The following is a 6,638-nucleotide window of genomic DNA, read 5'->3' as shown; positions in this document are numbered from 1 at the left end:
GGCCCAGGCCCCGCCGGGGGGAGGGGCGGCGAGCCCCCTCCCCGCCTGACGCCCCCTAGCACACGCCGCCAGGTCCGGGGCTCCTCCCGGGGCCACAGGCTGGCCGCCGCTGGCCCCCAGTTCCTGCTCTCTCCTTGGAGTTTGCTGGCAGGAGTCGGGAGCGCGTGGACCTTATGCGCTGGAGGAAGGGGTTCAGGCTGATTCCACTTGGTTGTCTCCTCATCCGAAGTTAGGAGCAGTCAGCGGCCCCTCCATCCCACTGAACTGCGGACAAATTGAGCTGGTGGCCACGTTGCCCCTCTCGCCTTCTACTTCGCTTAAGAGATCTCAAACTTACGGGCTGCAGCCAGTGCCCCCGAAGCATGCCCTGTGGCCTGGCACTAGCCCCGGAAGAATTGAGAAGCATATTCTCAGCAAACATTAAGATCATTTCAAGCAGATCATTTTCCTCAAACCTTGTCCTAGGACTTGTCTCCAGACTCATTCATCCAACCCCTCCACCCGGTAAAAGAAATGCAATGCCCCTTTGCCATAGAAATGAAATTTAGTGCTCTAAGGGGGAGCAGGACAGTAAGTTCATGGGGAGCCTAGTGACAACGATAGCTTCCTTACGCAGACTTTGTGCACGACTGTTAACTGCTGCTGCTTCTCACTGTTCATTCTAAATGGCACTTGCCTTGCTTGATAAAGAAACTATTTCAGTGGAGAAGTAATTAGTTGGCAAAGGAGAATTCTCAGCGTGCAGATAGAGGCTTAATTGAGTCTTCATAGTGTTTTACAATTTAGCTCTCTAGCTGTGGGACTTAGAGAAATATGTAAGGTGACTGATGACACCCAGGCGCCCTTAGCGTTACTGTGCACATGCTTTTGTTTACACATACAGAGTGAGTGCTTCACAAGCAACTGGTGCAAGCATTTGGGGTTAGTTATCTCCTCCCAAGTTTAAAAACGTTAACCACTCAAAAAGTTCTTGGATATCTCTTTATGTAATGAGTTTTAGATCACAGGATTAATTCAATCATGTAACAAATGCCTGTGTGTGTGTGTGCCTATATCTGTGTATACACACGCAGATTACCTAGCTATCTAGATAGAGCATGTGTGTGTATCTACCTAGATACCGAGTGTGGGTGTGCACATTCCAGGCACTATTTTAGCCACAAAAAATATAGCAGTGAGTGAGCCAGGTTAAAATCCATACTGAATTTAGCGAACACGACCATTTTAACTAAAACTAAACAGAAAAGTGATTTTTTTTTTTTTTGCTACACATTTACTGAAGTCCTGGTGGTACAGTGTTTAAAGATTTTTATTGCTGCGTAAGAAAAGGCCTATTAAATTCAAGCTACGCCATAAATTTTGAATAAGAGAAGGCTCTTTTTTTAACACCCTTCCCTATCATTGAGAACATTTTGAATGACTTAACATTGATAGTGACACAAGAATAGAAAAAGCCTGTTAAACAGAGCTAGTAGATGATGGAAAACTCTGGCATTTGAATGGCTGCCATGTACAGTAGCATGATGCTGTACCTCCATTTCTAGCAAGAGCATTGAGAGTCTCATAGTGTTGACATGTTTTCTGCTGTATTTTAACTTTTCTTTGTAGTTGAACAAATATATCCAGTACTGTACCTGCCCAATAGGAGGCACTCAGAGTGAACGAGTATAAAGAAATTAATTGGTTGTCTGTGAGGATACATTATTTTTCTAGTGACCTATTGGATATTCTGCCTTAAGAGTTTAATAATAAGTACCCTGTTGAAGTTATGCAGAGTTTCATTTGAAACATATAAAACTCAGTAGTGCTTCAGCTTTCAATTCTGTTTACCCTCCTGTCTTGTGACATTCTTTGAGTTAAATGTTAATAAAATATCTAAATATTTCTACCTGTCTTTCCTGAGTATCCCATTATTTAATATCTATTAGAGTCTCAATTTATAATTTACTATAAGTTTCTATTATGCAATGTTGGACTGAAGGACAAAATTATAGTGGAGGTTTTTATCCCCTTAAGAGTTCTATTTTTAAGAAGTGTTTTGGGAGATATCCAGTTATTTCCAAAGCATACAGAATGAAAGGGCTAGCTCAGTTACAACATTTGACGATTTGAGGAATCATGAGTATCTAATTTTTGTTGATGATTTGAGGAATCATGAGTATCTAATTTTTGTAGAAAATAAAATATATATTAAACTTTTTTCATACTTGTCTTTACCTTTTGGTTCTCAATATCTCGTCAGTTTTAGTCTTTGGGGTTTGTTCTTTTTTTCTCCTTTGACTCTGTTGATAGTTTTGATAACCACTGTCTGCTGTTGCCTAAGCTTACATGGACATACTATTTTTGTGTTCTCAGTCTGTACAGTTTTCTAACCTCTGGCACATGGAGGAATCAGCTGCAGTGGAGTAGGAGAGCCCTGGACTAAGGGTTTCAGGAGACGCAGGTTCAGACTAGAATCTCAGCTCTGGCACTTGGGATAGGCAGGACATCCTTGTTTTGACTCCTCACACTCTCTCATCATCAAATAAGTTTTGAGAACTAAGAGAGGTAATGGACAGGTTGTGAAAATGACTTATAAATGTTAAGCTGCTATACAGGTATTATCGTGGTGTTACCACAGTTTAACATGTTTGCTTTAGTCTTTAAGGAGACAGGAAAGATTTGGTGCAACTATAAACAAAAGTCAGAAGTCAAAGCAAGGAGTCTGTTGCTGCTTGGTCTTGCTTTACTAAAATCCTGTTGCTGAGATGCTTTCCACCGGGGGCTCTAGTCCAGCAATTGTTACCAAAGTCATGATTGAATGATACTTCTTTTCAGTGTCATGGCTGGGTTAGAATTCTGTGCCAGGGCCAAAGTAGGAAGAAAATGGATTTTAGAGATTATATTAAGGTCTAAATATGTATGTATCTTCTCATTTGCAAATTGAAGCGTTCCATAGAAATACATCATCCCAGGCAAGTTAATAATCATAAAAAAGAGAAAGGAAGCAAGAATGATGATAATTTTCATTTGTATTAGTATCAGATAAATATCATTGCCATTTACAAAATATCTGATGACACAGAACAAGCAGTAAGTGCTCAGTAAACGTTGAATGAATGAATCAGTGAATAAGTAATTATAAACGAATCCATTTCATTCATTAAGAACTCACTATGTACAAGACATTGTTCAGGGAATTGTGAAGGAGAATACATGATTCCTATCTTTAAGGAAGTACATCTGTAAGCCTAGCAGGCCATAGTAATTTAATTTAGGCCATTTAAGTCTAGTAGGCCTTCAATGTGTGGTTTAGAGGTTCCAAAGAATTTTTCAGTTCTGTTAAAATACAAATAACTCCCGTTGAACTAAATTCTAGTTTACTGTTTCAGTGGTTTACCTGACAGAATAATGGATATATTTTGTGCTGTACTGTTTTATGATGAAATAAGCATTTGCCACTAAATGAGGGAATGTTTACTACTACAAATAAAATCCACGTGAAAGTATTCTGGAAAGCATGAAAACAAGTTATTAATAAAAGAAAGCAAAATGAAAACTGCTTAACTGTTATGTCTTAGAGATCCTCAGGTGCTGTGGGGAGATCTCTCCTTGTTTGCCTTCACACATATGCACCCCACACTCCCCACAGGCGTATCTCGTTACATGCCCAGGTGAGGGAAGATTGTGGTGCTGTGTGGTTTTAAGAAGCCTTAAAGAGGTTTTCTGTGGTTCACCCACCTGTCACCCTGTGTCTCCCCATCCTTTCCCCCCTTGAGAATTACTGATTTTATAATAGGATAAGGAGATAAACTCTGACAAGTAGAACATGGTGGTAGAATACAATTATGTTTAAAAAGTCTGTTTCAAGATTCTGCCATTAAAGTTGTTGCTTCAAATAGTATACTAAGAATTGCTAAATATAAGATAATGTATTTTAAATTTCAGAAGGACCTCATACCTTTGTTACACATGATTAAAGAAAACAACCCTTCAGTTGGTGGATTTGTGAATGCTGCTTGTTGTCCTGTGCTGGGCTCTGCTTAGAGATTTTGCCAGAAATGTAGGCAGTGCAGCACTGTGCCTGTGCAGTACTTAATGCTTTGAAACTAGGACTAAAGACTGATACGTTCCCTCATTTTTAGCTCCTTGAAAGTGACTTTTAAAAATCTAATTTTGTGCCTTTTTAAGTTTCCTAATGTCTTTTTCAGACCCTTGTCAATTATATGATCTTCAGAGACTTCACTTTATTGCCATTTCTGCCTCCTTAATGATATCTCTTAAGCTTGGTGTCAGACTCCTTTGGTCCATCCTTATTAAAGCCGCTGGAGGCTGGCATGACCCTTGGCTGATTTGATTATACATGTGTTCTGCAAGTGAAACCCTAGATACCAGTGTTGCAACCTCATAGCCTCCAAAGCATTTTGGTAATCTTGCTAGACTTTCACTTCAACAGTGCTGGAGCTGACAGGGAAAGTCATGAATTCAGGGAGATGTTGGGGAAGGAGATGTTTTCAGTAACTTGCCGAGGGAGGCTAAACTTTTATATGTGTGATTTCTACAGAATACATAAAAGAATCTGCCATACTAGAATGTTTGAATTTCATTTTAGTTAATAGTGTACTACTATTTTTTAAAATAAAAATAAAAATAAAAATAGTTATTTCCTCCAACTTTCATTTAGAAGAATTTGGTGATTCTTCTTGTCAGAGCAGTCTTAGCAGTTTGGTTTTGTTCCATTTTTAAAAAAATCCTTTTAAATTGCTCTGGCTGTGTTGAGGGGTGGGGGAATGATCCATTTTAGTTTAGTTGCTTAAAAGCTTCCTGTTTTATCAATGATAGTCTTCATATTTTCCACATTGATTCCTCATGTCCTTCCCAGATCTTAATTAGATTTGGCCATACATTTTAATGGTAGACTTAATGACTTACTATTTTTGCTTTCTGTGTGCTTGTATTTCATGGATATACTGTCTGTCCTATAATGTCCCATGTAATTCCAGTGTTGTTTGTGTGGTTTCCTGGTCCCATAGTGGATTGAGTTTTGAGCAGCTAAATGAAAGGTTGGTAGTTTGAATTCACTCTGGGAGAAAGATTAGGTAGTCAATATCCAAAAAGACTTCCAGCCTCCTAAAGACTTAGCAGCAGTTCTAGTCTGTCTCTGTGGAGGTGCTGTGAATTGAGGCTAACTGGTTTCTTTGGCCATTTCTCACAAATCTTCCCATTGATAAGAAGCCTGGGGGTTTCTCTCTTTCCCTGGGTGAGTGGGTGTGTATTTATGTGTTTTATCTTTTAGGCCAGCATACAAGTGAATGTTTAAGGGGTCATAAGAAGACACATTATATATCTTGTGGAATCTAGAGGGTCAGGTGGAAATTTCACAAAGACCACAAAGTGAAATCATAATTGGGTTACTTTCTTGATACCATTAAGTGTGATCCTCAGGTATACTGGTTGTCTTATTTTCTTTACTACATTCAGGAATAATTATTTTATTTGGATCATTTTCAAGAATTAGGTTCAGTAGAACAATAAATGAATTGTTCAGATGGCGCATACCTATAGTAGAAGCACATTCCCTTTGCTTGACTCTTTATCCATCCTGGATTTCTTCATATACCTACGGAATGATTGTATCCTCCAGGTCTCTAACCTGTAGCCACATGCATCATAGTTGTGGAACTGTAGAATAATAATAATCGACTATTAGAGAATATTCTTTGAAGTTTTATATCTTTTTTTTTAACATTACATTAACTGACATTAAATTGACTTCAGCTTATTAAGCTTTTCAAGGTATCTGTCATCTCCAGTCTGTGATGCTTCTTCATAGCTCTGGTTTTTATTTATTTACTTTTTCCCCTCTATTGCTCTTAAGGATAACTGCTTTGAGTTATGGGATTGTTATATCAGAAGTGGTTTATCCCTCATCTCTTCTATTTTATTGTTGTTTACCATCTAGTTGGAACCAACTCATAGCTGACTCTCTAGTGGGTTTTCAGAGGCAGTAAATTGCACAGGACATTGTCCATCTTTCTACTGCAGAACAGCTTGTGGATTCAAACTTTTGCGCTGGCAGTACAGCACCTTTCCACCGAGCCACCAGAGCTCCCTTCATCTCTTCTAATGCTTTTATATATAGAAATTTTTAGTTTATTGGGTTGAAATGGTACCACTGGTCCATTTTAATATATCTGTAAATGTTCTGATTCTTATGAGCTGTTTGAGATCCATTTTTTGTCTAGCCCAAGGTAAATGGCAAGAAAGAATCTTGCTCTGGTTTCTAAATTATATAATTACTTTATTCCTCTTCAGACACTTTTGAAAATGAGATGAATGGCTCAGTACTAAAGTCAGTACTTTCCTTACCTTGTGGCGAGGACACTTGAATTCTACAGAAAATGAGTGCCACATTTGGGACTAAAGCAAAAATTCCTGTCTCTGGTTGGAGGAATGCTGTATTGTTATCATTGCATCCATCTGCATGGTGTTTATGTGTGATAACTCATCTGATCTCTCAAAGGCTCCCTTGTATGGAGGGCAAGTGTCATTATCTTTTCTTTCCAGCTGTAGCAGGTTCCAGATACCAGAATTGTCTTGTTCTGGGGAGGATTCCTTCTCCAAATGCGAGTCTCTCCTCTACTAGAAATAAATTAATA

At 38.7% G+C, this 6,638-nt stretch overlaps 1 protein-coding gene across 2 annotated transcripts in view; it reads left to right on the top strand.

Annotated features, from left to right (window-relative positions):
- TMEM57 (transmembrane protein 57) overlaps positions 1 to 6,638 on the top strand; it is a 102,570-nt gene that overhangs the window by 515 nt on the left and 95,417 nt on the right. The window lies entirely within an intron of this gene.

This window comes from Elephantulus edwardii, unplaced genomic scaffold (genome assembly GCF_000299155.1).
Source record: "Elephantulus edwardii isolate Elephantulus edwardi_28Jun2011 unplaced genomic scaffold, EleEdw1.0 scaffold00028, whole genome shotgun sequence".
NCBI lineage: Eukaryota > Metazoa > Chordata > Mammalia > Macroscelidea > Macroscelididae > Elephantulus > Elephantulus edwardii.
The sequence above is the reverse complement of the archived record's forward strand: the minus strand, read 5'-3'. Positions and strand labels throughout refer to the sequence as shown.